Source organism: Coregonus lavaretus, assembly GCF_964263955.1.
Source record: "Coregonus lavaretus genome assembly, chromosome: 3".
Taxonomy (NCBI): Eukaryota; Metazoa; Chordata; class Actinopteri; order Salmoniformes; family Salmonidae; genus Coregonus; species Coregonus lavaretus.
The window spans coordinates 42,032,862-42,049,550 of NC_139990.1; the positions used below are offsets into that span (position 1 = coordinate 42,032,862).

At 46.6% G+C, this 16,689-nt stretch overlaps 1 pseudogene across 1 annotated transcript in view; it reads left to right on the plus strand.

Annotated features, from left to right (window-relative positions):
- Positions 1–16,689, plus strand: part of LOC311107354 (collagen alpha-1(XIV) chain-like) — a 148,862-nt pseudogene that overhangs the window by 58,442 nt on the left and 73,731 nt on the right. The window contains exons 20-24 of the transcript in view: positions 2,040–2,055; positions 11,156–11,299; positions 11,971–12,135; positions 12,674–12,712; positions 14,188–14,326. The product of the transcript in view is annotated as a collagen alpha-1(XIV) chain-like (transcript). The remainder of the gene's footprint in view (positions 1–2,039; positions 2,056–11,155; positions 11,300–11,970; positions 12,136–12,673; positions 12,713–14,187; positions 14,327–16,689) is intronic.

Here is a 16,689-nt window from a genome sequence, read left to right on the forward strand (position 1 = left end):
GAGAGAGAGAGCGGGGGGAGAGTTAAAAGGGAGTTGGAGAGAGAGAGGGAGAGAGAGAGAGAAGGGGAGAGAGAGAGAGAGAGCGGGGGGAGAGTTAAAAGGGAGTTGGAGAGAGAGAGGGAGGGAGAGAGAGAGAGAGAAGGAGATGGATAGCCGGCCAGCAAGCTGCTCAGCCATCCTCTGTCTCCATATTAGATGTGTTACAAAGTACCCTGGTAATGCCTCAGCCCTGCACAGCCATGCAAGACATATTTTATTCAGAAATGTCCTGGGGAGGCTGTTTTAGAAAGCTGCTATTACGGAATTACCTTAGACATCAGAGAGATACTAGACATGCACATCGGTAAATAAAAAAGACTTGCAATGATCCCCTCCTCCTTCTGCTCCCTTCGTCCTTTCAACGGGCGTCTCTGATGCCCCCGATACTGCTAATGGTCTAGGACGTTTTTATCTCTGTCAAGGTTTATGACTTAGAATAGATAAGACAGGCTATCTCCTCTTTCTTTGTTTAATGTGTCCTATCAGAGTTTCACATTTCAACTATTAGCATCTCCTGAATGCAATAAATCAGGGGCAGGCAGTCCTGGTCCTGGATGGCCGCAGGCACTTCCTGTTTTGGATTTAACCGACCTGGAAGACCAGGTGTGTTGAATTTAGGCTGAACTGAACTGATCAATTAGCTCAGTTGGTCAGGTGTGGTGCCTAGTTGTACCAAACTCCAGCAGTACCTGCGGCACTCCAGGAACAGGGTTGACTACCCCTGACAGACATTTATTAAAAAGTTATGATATATTATTAACATTTTAGTCATTTAGCAGATGCTCTTATCCAGAGCGACTTACAGGTGCAATTAGGGTTAAGTGCCTTGCTCAAGGGCACGTTGACAGATTTTTCACCTAGTCGGCTCGGGGATTAGAACCAGCGACCTTTCGGCACAACGCTCTTTACCACTAAGCTACCTGCCGCCCCAAAGATATGGTCTGATAATCATCCATACATTAACAACAGGCTGTATCGATATGGTCTGATAGTCATCTATACTTTAAAACCAGGCTGTATAGATATGGTCTGACAGTCATCCATAGATTAACACCAGACTTTATAGATATGGTTTGATTGTCATCCATGCATTAACACCAGGCTGAATAGATATGGTCTGACAGTCATCCATAGATTAACACCAGGCTTTATAGATATGGTTTGATAGTCATCCATGCATTAACACTAGGCTGAATAGATATGGTCTGACAGTCATCCATAAATTCACACCAGGCTGTATAGATATGGTCTGACAGTCATCCATAGATTAACACCAGGCTGTATAGATATGGTCTGACAGTCATCCATACATTAACAACAGGCTGTATAAATATGGTCTGACAGTCATCCGTACATTAACAACAGGCTGTATAGATATGGTCTGATAGTCATCCATACATTAACAACAGGCTGTATAGATATGGTCTGATAGTCATCCATACATTAACAACAGGCTGTATCGATATGGTCTGATAGTCATCTATACTTTAAAACCAGGCTGTATAGATATGGTCTGACAGTCATCCATAGATTAACACCAGACTTTATAGATATGGTTTGATAGTCATCCATGCATTAACACCAGGCTGAATAGATATGGTCTGACAGTCATCCATAGATTAACACCAGGCTTTATAGATATGGTTTGATAGTCATCCATGCATTAACACTAGGCTGAATAGATATGGTCTGACAGTCATCCATAAATTCACACCAGGCTGTATAGATATGGTCTGACAGTCATCCATAGATTAACACCAGGCTGTATAGATATGGTCTGACAGTCATCCATACATTAACAACAGGCTGTATAAATATGGTCTGACAGTCATCCATACATTAACAACAGGCTGTATAGATATTGTCTGATAGTCATCCATACATTAACAACAGGCTGTATAGATATGGTCTGATAGTCATCCATACTTTAACAACAGGCTGTATAGATATGGTATGATAGTCATCCATGCATGTTATGATGAGTTTCTGGTATTGAAAAGATCAGGATGCAAGAGAGTATGTTTCACAGATGGAGATTGGACTGTCATTATTTAATGGTCACAATATTGGATTCAATGACGGGGGTACGGACATAGCCTCCTGCCATCTGAATGACTTCCATACAAAATCTCTCAGCTTATATAACGCCCTTCCAATCTACTTTTATCTTACACAGTTGCTAACCATCATTGATTGTCACTCATCTACCACCATATCATCCACCTCCTTGGTGTCGTGTGGCACCCTAGCCAGGCCATTCCATCACGTACCCATCCTAAGATTAACAACAGTGGCCCCCAATCTATCTTGGCACACTGACCTTCTGTTACTCACTCGTGACACCAATAACACGTCTTGTCCTTGTTCTCTGTCCACATACAGATTATGATCTCTCCATACATTAATGAATCTTGTATCACAAATCATCATAACAATGCATTACAGTTTTTTACGATTGCTTACACACTAAAATTAAACTTTTCCCACAATTAGCAAAACCTTACACTCAAGGAACAGGGTTGACTACCCCTGACAGACATTTATTAAAAAGTTATGATATATTATTAACATTTTAGTCATTTAGCAGATGCTCTTATCCAGAGCGACTTACAGGTGCAATTAGGGTTAAGTGCCTTGCTCAAGGGCACGTCGACAGATTTTTCACCTAGTCAGCTCGGGGATTAGAACCAGCGACCTTTCGGCACAACGCTCTTTACCACTAAGCTACCTGCCGCCCCAAAGATATGGTCTGATAATCATCCATACATTAACAACAGGCTGTATCGATATGGTCTGATAGTCATCTATACTTTAAAACCAGGCTGTATAGATATGGTCTGACAGTCATCCATAGATTAACACCAGGCTATATAGATATGGTCTGACAGTCATCCATACATTAACAACAGGCTGTATAGATATGGTCTGACAGTCATCCATACATTAACAACAGGCTGTATAGATATGGTCTGATAGTCATCCATACATTAACACCAGGCTGTGATGTATAGATATGGTCTGACAGTCATCCATAGATTAACACCAGGCTTTATAGATATGGTTTGATAATCATCCATGCATTAACACCAGGCTTTATAGATATGGTTTGATAATCATCCATGCATTAACACCAGGCTGAATAGATATGGTCTGACAGTCATCCATAGATTAACACCAGGCTGTATAGATATGGTCTGACAGTCATCCATACATTAACAACAGGCTGTATAGATATGGTCTGATAGTCATCCATACTTTAACAACAGGCTGTATAGATATGGTATGATAGTCATCCATGCATGTTATGATGAGTTTCTGGTATTGAAAAGTTCAGGATGCAAGAGAGTATGTTTCACAGATGGAGATTGGACTGTCATTATTTAATGGTCACAATATTGGATTCAATGACGGGGGTACGGACATAGCCTCCTGCCATCTGAATGACTTCCATACAAAATCTCTCAGCTTATATAACGCCCTTCCAATCTACTTTTATCTTACACAGTTGCTAACCATCATTGATTGTCACTCATCTACCACCATATCATCCACCTCCTTGGTGTCGTGTGGCACCCTAGCCAGGCCATTCCATCACGTACCCATCCTAAGATTAACAACAGTGGCCCCCAATCTATCTTGGCACACTGACCTTCTGTTACTCACTCGTGACACCAATAACACGTCTTGTCCTTGTTCTCTGTCCACATACAGATTATGATCTCTCCATACATTAATGAAGCTTGTATCACAAATCATCATAACATTGCATTACAGTTTTTTACGATTGCTTACACACTAAAATTAAATTTTTCCCACAATTAGCAAAACCTTACACTCAAGGAGCAAAACACAAGGCTAGATTTGCACAACTGTAAGCACATTGTCAGCTTCACACTATTTGCAAAACATTACACACAGTGATTTGCAAAACACTAAACACACTTGTATACATCAGACACAGAAGTATATCATGATGTCACTTCCTTGCAATTCCAAAGCACTGACTGTCAAATTACCACACCTATGAGCCAATCTGTTAAACACAGCCATCAGGTGCACAAACAAATGATTGCTAAATTGTAGACACACCAATCAGGTTTAAGCACTATAAAAATGCAGCAGGTAGGTTCACCTGCCTTCAACCAAAATGGAAGGAGTCAGAAGAAGAGTGAGGGTGAGAGGAGGAGTACACAGAGGAGGAGAAGGAGGTAGAGGAAGAGGCAGAGGCAGGAGGAGAACGTGCACAAAGAAGAAGAGGACCAAACTTATCAAATGACATTCGTGCAACACTAGTGGACCATGTTGTGAACCACGGATTGACGCTGAGGGAGGCTGGACTGAGAGTTCAGCCAAATCTTAGCAGATATACAGTGGCATCTGTCATAAGGACTTTTCGACAGGAAAACAGGTGAAAGAAGATCTGTCTACAGTTACAGTAATCAGCCGCTTATTGTATGCACCATATCAGTACTTGTGATACCCCTTCCTGTGACATTGTACAGTAAGTTACATGTATTATTCTCTACATAGGATTGAGGGTGTCACGGCCGTCCACGGAAGGAGTGGACCAAAGCGCAGCGTTTGTAGCGAACATGACTTTATTAAAGTTAAAGTGCACGAACGAGAAAACAATAAACAATGACGGATAGTGAAGTCCTCAGTACACAGACTGAAACATGGAACAAAAACCCACAACCCTAAGGTGAACCCTGACAGTTTAAATATGGCTCCCAATCAGAGATAACGAGCCGACAGCTGACACTCGTTACCTCCGATTGGGAGTCACATGACGAGACAAGACACTACAACCAAAACCAAACACAACCAAATGAACACACCCTATACCCAACACAACCAAATGAATACACCCTGGCTCAAACTACACAGTCCCGGAGCCAGAGCGTGACAGTACCCCCCCCTAAAGGCGCGGACTGCGACCGCGCCTCAATACGGGCTAAACAAGGGAGGGCTGGGCGGGCATACCTCCTCGGCGGTGGCTCTGGCTCCGGCCTTGATCCCCACCTCCTCTCCAACCCCCCAAAGTACCCCTGGTCCTGTCTAGCCCCGCTGGTCGGAGCCGGACTGACGACACGCGCCCCTGGCTTGGTGCGTGGAGGACGAACGGGCCTTACCAGGCTGACGACGCGCACCACTGCCTTGGCGCGGGGAGCAGGAATGGGCCGGACCGGGCTGACGAAGCGCACCCTTGACTTGGTGCGGAGAGCGGGACCGGGCCGGACAGGGCTGACGAAACGCACCACAGACTTGGTGCGGGGAGCAGGAACGGGCCGGACAGGGCCGACGAAACGCACCCTAGGCTTGATGCGTGGAGCCGGAACGGGCCTCCCCAGGCTGACGACTCGCATCCCTGGCTTGGTGCGAGTAGCAGGAGTGGGCTGGATCAGGCTGACGGCTCGCACCCTTGGCTTGGTGCGAGTAGCAGGGACGAGCTGAACCAGGCTGACGACTCGCACCCTTGGCTTGGTGCGAGTAGCAGGAACGGGCTGGACTAGGCCGACGACTCGTACCCCTGGCTTGGTGCGAGTAGCAGGAACAGGCCGGACCGGGCTGGCGACGCGCACCGTAGGTTTGGTGCGAGTGGCAGGAACAGGCCGGGTCGGGCTGGCGACGCGCACCGTAGACTTGGTGCGGGTGGCAGGAACAGGCCGGACCGGGCTGGCGACGCGCACCGTAGGTTTGGTGCGAGTGGCAGGAACAGGCCGGGTCGGGCTGGCGACGCACACCGTACACTTGGTGCGGGTGGCAGGAACAGGCCGGACCGGGCTGGCGACGCGCACCGTAGGTTTGGTGCGAGTGGCAGGAACAGGCCGGGTCGGGCTGGCGACGCGCACCGTAGACTCGGTGCGGGTGGCAGGAACAGGCCGGGCTGGGCTGGCGACACACACCGTAGGTTTAGTGCGTGAGCAGGAACAGGCCGGGCTGGGCTGGCGACGCACACCGTAGGTTTAGTGCGTGGAGCAGGAACAGGCCGGGCTGGGCTGGCGACGCACACCGTAGGTCTGGTACGTGGAGCAGGAACAGGCCGGACAGGGCTGTCGACGCACACCGTAGGCTTTGTGCGTGGAGCAGGAACAGGCCGGGCTGGGCTGACGACGCACACCGTAGGTTCTGTGCGTGGAGCAGGAACAGGCCGGGCTGGGCTGGCGACGCACACCGTAGGTCTGGTACGTGGAGCAGGAACAGGCCGGACAGGGCTGTCGACGCACACCGTAGGCTTTGTGCGTGGCGCAGGAACAGGCCGGGCTGGGCTGGCGACGCACACCGTGGACTTGGTGCGTGGAGTAGGAACAGGCCGGTCCATACTGGGAACACACACCACTGGCCTCAACCGGGGATCAGGAACGGGCCGGACCGGACTGGTAACACACCTCAGTCTCTCACGCCGTGCCTCCACTACTTCCCTCCCTCTACTCGCCAATGGCTCCCGTAATCCGGTAGCCTTCTCTCCACGTCTCCCTGTGGCAGCCTCCTGCTGCCCAGCCGCCCAAGCCATGTGCCCCCCCCAAAAAACTTTTTGGGGTTGCCTCTCGTCCTTCCGACGATGGCCCTGCTGACGCCGTTGCTCCTCTCTCGCCAGGGCCTTGATCCTCCCCCAAGGTCCCTTGCCCCCGAGCATGTCCTCCCAGGACCACGATTTGCCCACCTGGGCCATCGCCAGCCTCTCGATCTCCTTACCCGGCGCTTCCTCCCATGTCCAGTCTCCTTGCTCCTGGACACGCTGCTTGGTCCTTTTTAGGTGGGTTTTTCTGTCACGGCCGTCCACGGAAGGAGTGGACCAAAGCGCAGCGTTTGTAGCGAACATGACTTTATTAAAGTTAAAGTGCACGAACGAGAAAACAATAAACAATGACGGATAGTGAAGTCCTCAGTACACAGACTGAAACATGGAACAAAAACCCACAACCCTAAGGTGAACCCTGACAGTTTAAATATGGCTCCCAATCAGAGATAACGAGCCGACAGCTGACACTCGTTACCTCCGATTGGGAGTCACATGACGAGACAAGACACTACAACCAAAACCAAACACAACCAAATGAACACACCCTATACCCAACACAACCAAATGAATACACCCTGGCTCAAACTACACAGTCCCGGAGCCAGAGCGTGACAGAGGGTCAGGAACGACAAGGAGGAAGGGGGCCCATATTCACGCAAGAACAAGAGAGAGAGATAATAAACATGGTTTTGGCCAATAATGCTATCAGGCTCAGAGAACTACAAGCCAACATTATCGGTGACCATGCCATTTTCAATAATGTCCATCAGGTCTCTGTCAACACTGGCACGCATCCTGAAAAGACATTAGGCTCAAATGAAACAACTTTATCGAGTGCCTTTTGAGCGGAATTCAGAGAGGGTCAAACGGCTGCGGCATGAGTATGTGGAGGAATGTATTGTTCACTTTAGCACTGTGATGTTGCATACTGCACACATGACTTTTTTACATTGACTGTATACTAGACCTATCCTGAACTACACAATCTTGTCTTTCACTGTATTTCAGAGAGTTTTGCAGATGGATGCTGAGGAAAAAAACTCTAGACCACCTTTACTCCACACACAGAGACGCATACAAAGCTCTCCCTCGCCCTCCATTTGGCAAATCTGACCATAACTCTATCCTCCTGATTCCTGCTTATAAGCAAAAACTAAAGCAGGAAGCACCAGTGACTCGGTTAATAAAAAAGTGGTCAGATGACGCAGATGCTAAGCTACAGGACTGCTTTGCTAGCACAGACTGGAACATGTTCCGGGATTCTTCAGACAGCATTGAGGAGTACACCACATCAGTCACTGGCTTCATCAATAAGTGCATCGATGATGTCGTCCCCACAGTGACCGTACGTACATACCCCAACCAGAAGCCATGGATTACAGGAAACATCCGCACTGAGCTAAAGGGTAGAGCTGCCGCTTTCAAGGAACGGGACTCTAACCCGGACGCTTATAAGAAATCCCGCTATGCCCTCCGACGAACCATCAAACAGGCAAAGAGTCAATACAGGACTAAGATTGAATCGTACTACACTGGCTCTGACGCTCGTCGGATGTGGCAGGGCTTGAAAACTATTACAGACTACAAAGGGAAGCACAGCTGCGAGCTGCCCAGTGACACAAGCCTATCAGACGAGCTAAACCACTTCTATGCTCGCTTCGAGGCAAGCAACACTGAAGCATGCATGAGAGCAGCAGCTGTTCCGGATGACTATGTGATCACGCTCTCCGATGTGAGCAAGACTTTTAAGCAGGTCAACATTCACAAGGCCGCAGGGCCAGACGGATTACCAGGACGTGTACTCCGAGCATGTGCTGACCAACTGGCAAGTGTCTTCACTGACATTTTCAACATGTCCCTGACTGAGTCTGTTGTAATACCAACATGTTTCAAGCAGTCCACCACTCTGTGTTGTTGTTTTTATCGCACTACTATGCTTTATCTTGGCCAGGTCGCAGTTGTAAATGAGAACTTGTTCTCAACTGGCTTACCTGGTTAAATAAAGGTGAAATAAAAAATAAAAAAAATAAAAAAATAAATAGTCCCCGTGCCCAAGGACTCTAAGATAACCTGCCTAAATGACTACCGACCCGTAGCACTGACGTCTGTAGCCATGAAGTGCTTTGAAAGGCTGGTCATGGCTCACATCAACAGCATTATCCCAGAAACCCTAGACCCACTCCAATTTGCATACCACCCCAACAGATCCACAGATGATGCAATCTCTATTGCACTCCACACTGCCCTTTCCCACCTGGACAAGAGGAACACCTACGTGAGAATGCTATTCATTGACTACAGCTCAGCATTCAACACCATAGTGCCCTCTAAGCTCATCACTAAGCTAAGGATCCTGGGACTAAACACCTCCCTCTGCAACTGGATCCTGGACTTCCTGACGGGCCGCCCCCAGGTGGTAAGGGTAGGTAACAACACATCTGCCACACTGATCCTCAACACGGGGGCCCCTCAGGGGTGCGTGCTCAGTCCCCTCCTGTACTCTCTGTTCACCCACGACTGCATGGCCAGGCACGACTCCAACACCATCATTAAGTTTGCCGACGACACAACAGTGGTAGGCCTGATCACCGACAACGATGAGACAGCCTATAGGGAGGAGGTCAGAGACCTGGCCGTGTGGTGCCAGGACAACAACCTCTCCCTCAACGTGACCAAAACAAAGGAGATGATTGTGGACTACAGGAAAAAAAAGAGGACTGAGCACGCCCCCATTCTCATCGACGGGGCTGTAGTGGAACAGGTTGAGAGCTTCAAGTTCCTTGGTGTCCACATCACCAACGAACTATCATGGTCCAAACACACCAAGACAGTCGTGAAGAGGGCACGACAAAGCCTATTCCCTCTCAGGAGACTGAAAAGATTTGGCATGGGTCCTCAGATCCTCAAAAAATTCTACAGCTGCACCATCGAGAGCATCCTGACTGGTTGCATCACCGCCTGGTATGGCAACTGCTTGGCCTCCGACCGCAAGGCACTACAGAGGGTAGTGCGTACGGCCCAGTACATCACTGGGGCCAAGCTTCCTGCCATCCAGGACCTCTATACCAGGCGGTGTCAGAGGAAGGCCCTCAAAATTGTCAAAGACTCCAGCCACCCTAGTCATAGACTGTTCTCTCTGCTACCGCACGGCAAGCGGTACAGGAGTGCCATGTCTAGGTCCAAAAGACTTCTCAACAGCTTCTACCCCCAAGCCATAAGACTCCTGAACAGCTAATCATGGCTACCCAGACTATTTGCACTGCCCCCCCACCCCATCCTTTTACGCTGCTGCTACTCTGTTAATTATTTATGCATAGTCACTTTAACTCTACCCACATGTACATATTACTTCAACTACCTCAACTAGCCGGTGCCCCCGCACATTGACTCTGCACCGGTACCCCCCTGTATATATAGCCTCCCTACTGTTATTTTATTTTACTTCTGCTCTTTTTTTACTGTAGTAGCATGAAAACTGGGACATGTTTTGTTGTGATTCTCCATGTTGACATGTTGACTGATTTGGGTATATGGAGAGAAATAAATGATATTTTCCTCAGTCTGCAGCATTGGTCTTGTGTAGTGTTTGTATAGTTGCACTTTCTCTGTGTACTTCATTTACAGTACTCTAATCACTGAGAATTAGACTTGCTAAAAGTGTTTTAGGTTAGCAACAGCAGTGTGTAAGTGGTTCAAAAAGATTGAAGTCATATGAAATGTGTGTGTTTCGTATGGTAACAAAATATTGTTTTTATGAAGTCGTGTATAGTTTTGACAAAAGTGTTCCATTTTGCAAATGATCTGAAGTGTTGTGCTACTTTGGTGTAGGGTTGTGCTAATTGTGTGTAGTGTTTTGACAAACCGGGCCCTGTTTTCAAAATTGAGCTTAAACAATTGAAAAAAACTGTAACACCAGGCTGTATAGATATGGTCTGATACTCATCCGTGCATTAACAACAGGCTGTATAGATATGGTCTGATAGTCATCCGTGCATTAACAACAGGCTGTATAGATATGGTCTGATAGTCATCCATACATTAACAACAGGCTGTATAGATATGGTATGATACTCATCCGTGCATTAACAACAGGCTGTATAGATATGGTCTGATAGTCATCCATACATTAACAACAGGCTGTATAGATATGGTCTGATAGTCATCCATGCATTAACAACAGGCTGTATAGATATGGTCTGATACTCATCCGTGCATTAACAACAGGCTGTATAGATATGGTCTGATAGTCATCCGTGCATTAACAACAGGCTGTATAGATATGGTCTGATAGTCATCCATACATTAACAACAGGCTGTATAGATATGGTATGATACTCATCCGTGCATTAACAACAGGTTGTATAGATATGGTCTGATAGTCATCCATACATTAACAACAGGCTGTATAGATATGGTATGATACTCATCTGTGCATTAACAACAGGCTGTATAGATATGGTCTGATAGTCATCCATACATTAACACCAGTCTGTATCGATATGGTCTGATAATCATCCATACATTAACAGCAGGCTGTGATGTATAGATATTATCTATCCATAGAAATATAACTGTATGTCCCTTTCCATCCAGGCCGAGCCATTAAGCATGTGAAGGAGTCTATCTTCACCGCAGAGGGAGGAGTGAGGAGGGGGGTTCCCAAGGTACTGGTGGTCCTCACCGATGGCCGCTCCCAAGATGACGTCAACAAAGTCTCCAAGGAGATGCAGATGGAGGGTGAGTGGCATAGGGTGTGTCCCAAATAGTGCCCTATTCTCTGCACTGTATAGTGCACTACTCTGGCCAAAAGTAGTGTGGGAATAGGGTCTTATTTTGGATAAAGCCAATGTTTCTTCCTCTGAGGACAATACACTATTCCATTGTATTATTTACATTTACATTTTAGTCATTTAGCAGACGCTCTTATCCAGAGCGACTTACAGTTAGTGAATACATATATTTTTTTTTTTATACTTGCCCCCCGTGGGAATCGAACCCACAACCCTGGCGTTGCAAACGCCATGCTCTATCAACTGAGCTACATCCCTGCCGGCCATTCCCTCCCCTACCCTGGGCCAATTGTGCGCCACCCATGAGTCTCCCGGTCGCGGCCGGCTGCGACAGAGCCTGGATTCAAACCAGGATCTCTAGTGGCACAGTTAGCACTGCGATGCAGTGCCTTAGACCACTGCGCCACTCAGGAGTATTATATTGTTGAAACAGAACTATTCATGGCTATCATACTAAAACAAAACTTAGAGAGAAATATATTAGTGGTAGGAGGGTCACTTAGCAAGCCAGAGAGTGGTAAGATTGGCCAATCAAATAGTTTCCTTGGAATTGTTTTGCTTTATTGCTGAAGAAAACAAAATATTGTTTTAAAATCTTAACAATGGATGTGTTTGTAGGCTACATCATCTTTGCCATTGGCTTTGCTGATGCGGACTATGGAGAGTTGGTGAACATCGCCAGCAAACCCAGTGACAGACACGTCTTCTTTGTGGACGATTTGGACGCTGTCAAGAAAATTGAGGAGCAGCTGATCACTTTTGTGTGTGAGGCTGCCACTGCCAGTAAGTACCGCCAGAACTGAAGTAGCTGGCATTGGAAGTAGTTTCCATAACTGATATACTCTACTGTAGAATAGAGAGCTGGTAGGTTTGGTCATGTGGTTCAATGGAAGAGTTATTATTACAAAGAAGAGGATTCATCAACATTTGAATGATAATAATATGCCATTTAGCAGACGCTTTTATCTCCCTTTGGAGAAACACAGTGGGCAAGAGTCTAGTCGATATGTTCTGTCTTGATCTAAAGTTAATTATGTTATTTTTTAATTAGCAGTGTTCTCTTATAATATAATATAATATGCCATTTAGCAGACGCTTTTATTCAAAGCGACTTACAGTCATGTGTGCATACATTTTTACGTATGGGTGGTCCTGGGGATCGAACCCACTACCTTGGCGTTACAAGCGCCATGCTCTACCAATTGAGCTACAGAGGACCACTTGAATCAATCTTAATAAAAGGATATTGATTCATGATTAAATTACAGTGATTAATATACTATTCATTATTTAACCAACACTTTCATCCATCTTGTTTTAGCTTGTCCATCAGTTCTGATGAGCGGCAACACAATGGCAGGTAAACTATGTATACACATACAGCTTGTTACTGCTTTATAGTCATAGAATGTGTGTCCATATTGAGATAAACCCCTCTCAATCTACAGTCAATATTGATTGTCTGAGACCACTTATTCATTCAAAGGATAGACTCTGTGTCCCTGGCTATTGCATTATCTGGAGCAGCATGTATTCTGCCATGTGGTTGTCGTTAAAACCCAGTCAGATAAAGTTCTAAACATACAGTCTCTGGTGAAGTGTAGGGTATAAGCCGTATTACCCACTTATTCTTCAGTGGGCATTGCGTATACTCCCTTCTTAATCCCCACGATGCGTATCAAAGTATTGCAGTGGAGGTATACGCCTGATGCGTATCAAAGTATTGCAGTGGAGGTATACACCGTATCAATGAATACGGCTGATGGAACAGATCACAATGTTTAGCTTCAAATGTTGATCAACTACTATTTCTTCCCATTTAGGCTATAAGCTACTTTGAAGGAGGCAAGGCCCGCCTCATAATATGAAGTAAAACGTCCAGTTTTAAACAGTAAAGGAACAGGACAAATATAGTGATACTAATGATAGGCCTAACCGTCTTCTGGTAGATGGAAAGGCTTTCCCAAAAACCTTCTCTATTAAATGTTAACTAGCTACAAAGTAGCTTATGCCTACCTGTCAGAATGATATCATGATTATTTGCATCAGTCAAGTGGCCATTTGTTTGGCAAACTCCATCTCATGTGCTACAAAAACACTGCTAACCAAACAACAGTGCTAGGTGCCTGTGCATTTAAATTAAAGGGTAACTACACTAAAAAAATCAAAATTTCTTAGATTTTTCCAAGACCTCAAAAGTGGTCTCCTGATGTGGTTTAGGCATTGTTATGGACTTAGAACATCCAATTGTGTTGTTTTTCTATTAAAAACGTGTGACTTTGAGAGCGAAAACCTGAACAAATTTGAAATAAATCTGAAACCTGTGAATTTCTGACTCAGTTGACAGCCTCATTGATCAATTTCCATAGTAGGACTACTATTATCCTACAACACAGTACAGCTTGGGTTGGTTGACTGTGAAAGACCAATATGGGATTCATCATTTTAGGTCATTCAGAGTGTATGTCGCTGTTTCTCATAGGATTTTTCACACAGTGCGCCTTTCCTTCGCCAGGTGGGGAATAGGAAATGCTGGTCTTGTCCCCGAGGGAGAGTGGTTGACAGAATTACATTATTCATTTCTATGTATATATCCAGCGCCTAAAGAGTATTTACTACCTTTACACATTATGTTGCTTAAAGATAAAAATGCGTACCATTTTTTATTCTAGTATTGTAGTATCTCTATGGTTCTCTATGGTTCTCTAAGGCTCTCTATGGCTCTCTATGGTTCTCTATGGTTCTCTATGGCTCTCTATGGCTCTCTATGGTTCTCTATGGTTCTCTATGGCGTAGTTATAGTATAGATGTGTGTTCTGCTCCCTCCCTTCTCAGGCTTCAGGATGATGGAGATGTTTGGCCTGGTAGAGAAGGAGTACAGTAACGTAGAGGGGGTGTCCCTAGAACCAGGATCCTTCAACAGCTTCCCCTGCTACAGACTGCACAAAGACGCCCTGGTCTCACAACCCACCAAGTAGGTTCTACTAGGTTCTGTGTCAGTGTGGTTGTCATGGTGATGAGAGGTAGAGGATCAGCTAGGGGCCACACTGAGCTCTACCTCTCTCCTCCAGTGTCCACTCTTGGCATATTATTCCTGGAATATACTCTACACCTGACACACACACACACCTTCAACAGCTTCCCCAAATGATAGGTTAGATGGACGTTTCTCTCTGATAGGTTAGATGGACGTTTCTCTCTGATAGGTCAGGTGGATGTTTCCCTCTGATAGGTCAGGTGGAAGTTTCCCTCTGATAAGTTAGGCGGAAGCTTCCTTCTGATAGGTAGGCGGAAGCTTCCTTCTGATAGGTTAGATGGATGTTTCCCTCTGATAGGGTAGGTAGAAGTTTCCCTCTGATAGGTCAGGTGGAAGTTCTGCCATACAGTATATCTTATAGCCATCCAATCCTTTCAGATCTAAAGACGTGCCTATACCTGGAGGAAGGGGTTGTTCCTGAACTTTCCTCCTCCTCCTAGAGGGGACTTCGTCCTCCTCCTCCTAGAGGGGCCTTCTTCCTCCTCCTAGAGGGGCCCTCCTCCTCCTCCTAGAGGGGCCTTCTTCCTCCTCCTAGAGGGGCCCTCCTCCTCCTCCTAGAGGGGCCTTCTTCCTCCTCCTAGAGGGGCCCTCCTCCTCCTCCTAGAGGGGCCTTCCTCCTCCTCCTAGAGGGGCCTTCCTCCTCCTCCTAGAGGGGCCTTCCTCCTCCTCCTAGAGGGGCCCTCCTCCTCCTCCTAGAGGGGCCTTCCTCCTCCTCCTAGAGGGGCCTTCCTCCTCCTCCTAGAGGGGCCCTCCTCCTCCTCCTAGAGGGGCCTTCCTCCTCCTCCTAGAGGGGCCTTCCTCCTCCTCCTAGAGGGGCCTTCCTCCTCCTCCTAGAGGGGCCTTCTTCCTCCTCCTAGAGGGGCCTTCTTCCTCCTCCTCCTCGAGGGGCCCTCCTCCTCCTAGAGGGGCCTTCTTCTTCCTCCTCCTAGAGGGGCCTTCCTCCACCTCCTCCTAGATGGACCTTCCTCCTCCTAGAGGGGCCTTCCTCCTCCTCCTCCTAGAGGGGCCTTCCTCCTCCTCCTCCTCCTAGAGGGGCCTCCCTCCTCCTCCTCCTCCTAGAGGGGCCGTCCTCCTCCTCCTCTATGGGAGACTTGTACTTCAAAACGTCAGGGGAGGGTCAACCCCACTTGCTAGCCAGAGACAAACACTAGAGCTCTTTGAAATAGCAGCCGCAGTTATTTTCAAGGTCCCTCAAACAATACAAAGTTATTGCCAATAAAAATCACTTAGGGGAGTCTAATCACATGTGAAGTGGTGATAATTAGTGTGTGTGTGTGTGTGTGTGTGTGTGTGTGTGCGCGCGCATGCGTTCTGCTGTACGGTTCCCCTGTGTTGACAGATGTAGTTCTGCTCCTGCTGAGGATAATATTTAGTTTAGGCTTCTACTTTCAAATGTTCAGAGGGGACTGTGTTATTGCAGTGGAGGGTTTCAGCACCTCTACATAGTTTTATGTCTTCAGGGTGACCTGCAAAGGTTGCAGCCCATATCCAAACATCACATCATTTATATAATATATCATGTCATCAGAAGGGCCATTATGCCAGCCAAATGAACTTCCCATTACTCTGTATCAGGTATCGGGACTTCCCATTACTCTGAATCAGATATCGGGACTTCCCATTACTCTGAATCAGATATCAGGACTTCCCATTACCCTGCTTCAGGTTTCAGGACTTCCCATTACCCTGCATCATATATCAGATATCAGGACTTCCCATTACTCTGTATCAGATATCAGATATCTTCAACTAATGATTTCCTATGAGATAATAAAGTACAAGGTGGATATTCTACTGGCAGATTGACTTGAGGCACAGGATCAACACTGATTAAGGTTAGGGTCAGGGTTACACTGTAAAGGGTTAGGGTTTAGGTTACACTGGAAAGGGTTAGGGTTAGGGTTTAGGTTACACCAGAAAGGGTTAGGGTTTAGGTTATACCGGTTAGGGGTTGCCGAGAATTTGACAGTCAATTACAGGCAGTAAAGTGGCAAGTAAGTTACTGTATTTTATATTGCAGTACACCTACTGTAATCCAAAAGCAGTATCAAAGCAAGTACTGTGTAATGACACACAATACAATACTGTATAATTGACTGTTGTGACGAGTACTGAGGATACGAAGAGGCAGGACGCAGGAATCAACAAGGTAAAGTTTTGCTTAACTCCGGACTCTCCACTGACGTGGAACAACAAACCACCGGCAGGCAGGTCTTCCGGCATGAGGTGGACCAGGCTGTGATCCTCTTGGTGATCCAATTGATGGTGGGGTTGTGTAGTCTGAGCCAGGGCAATCCCAA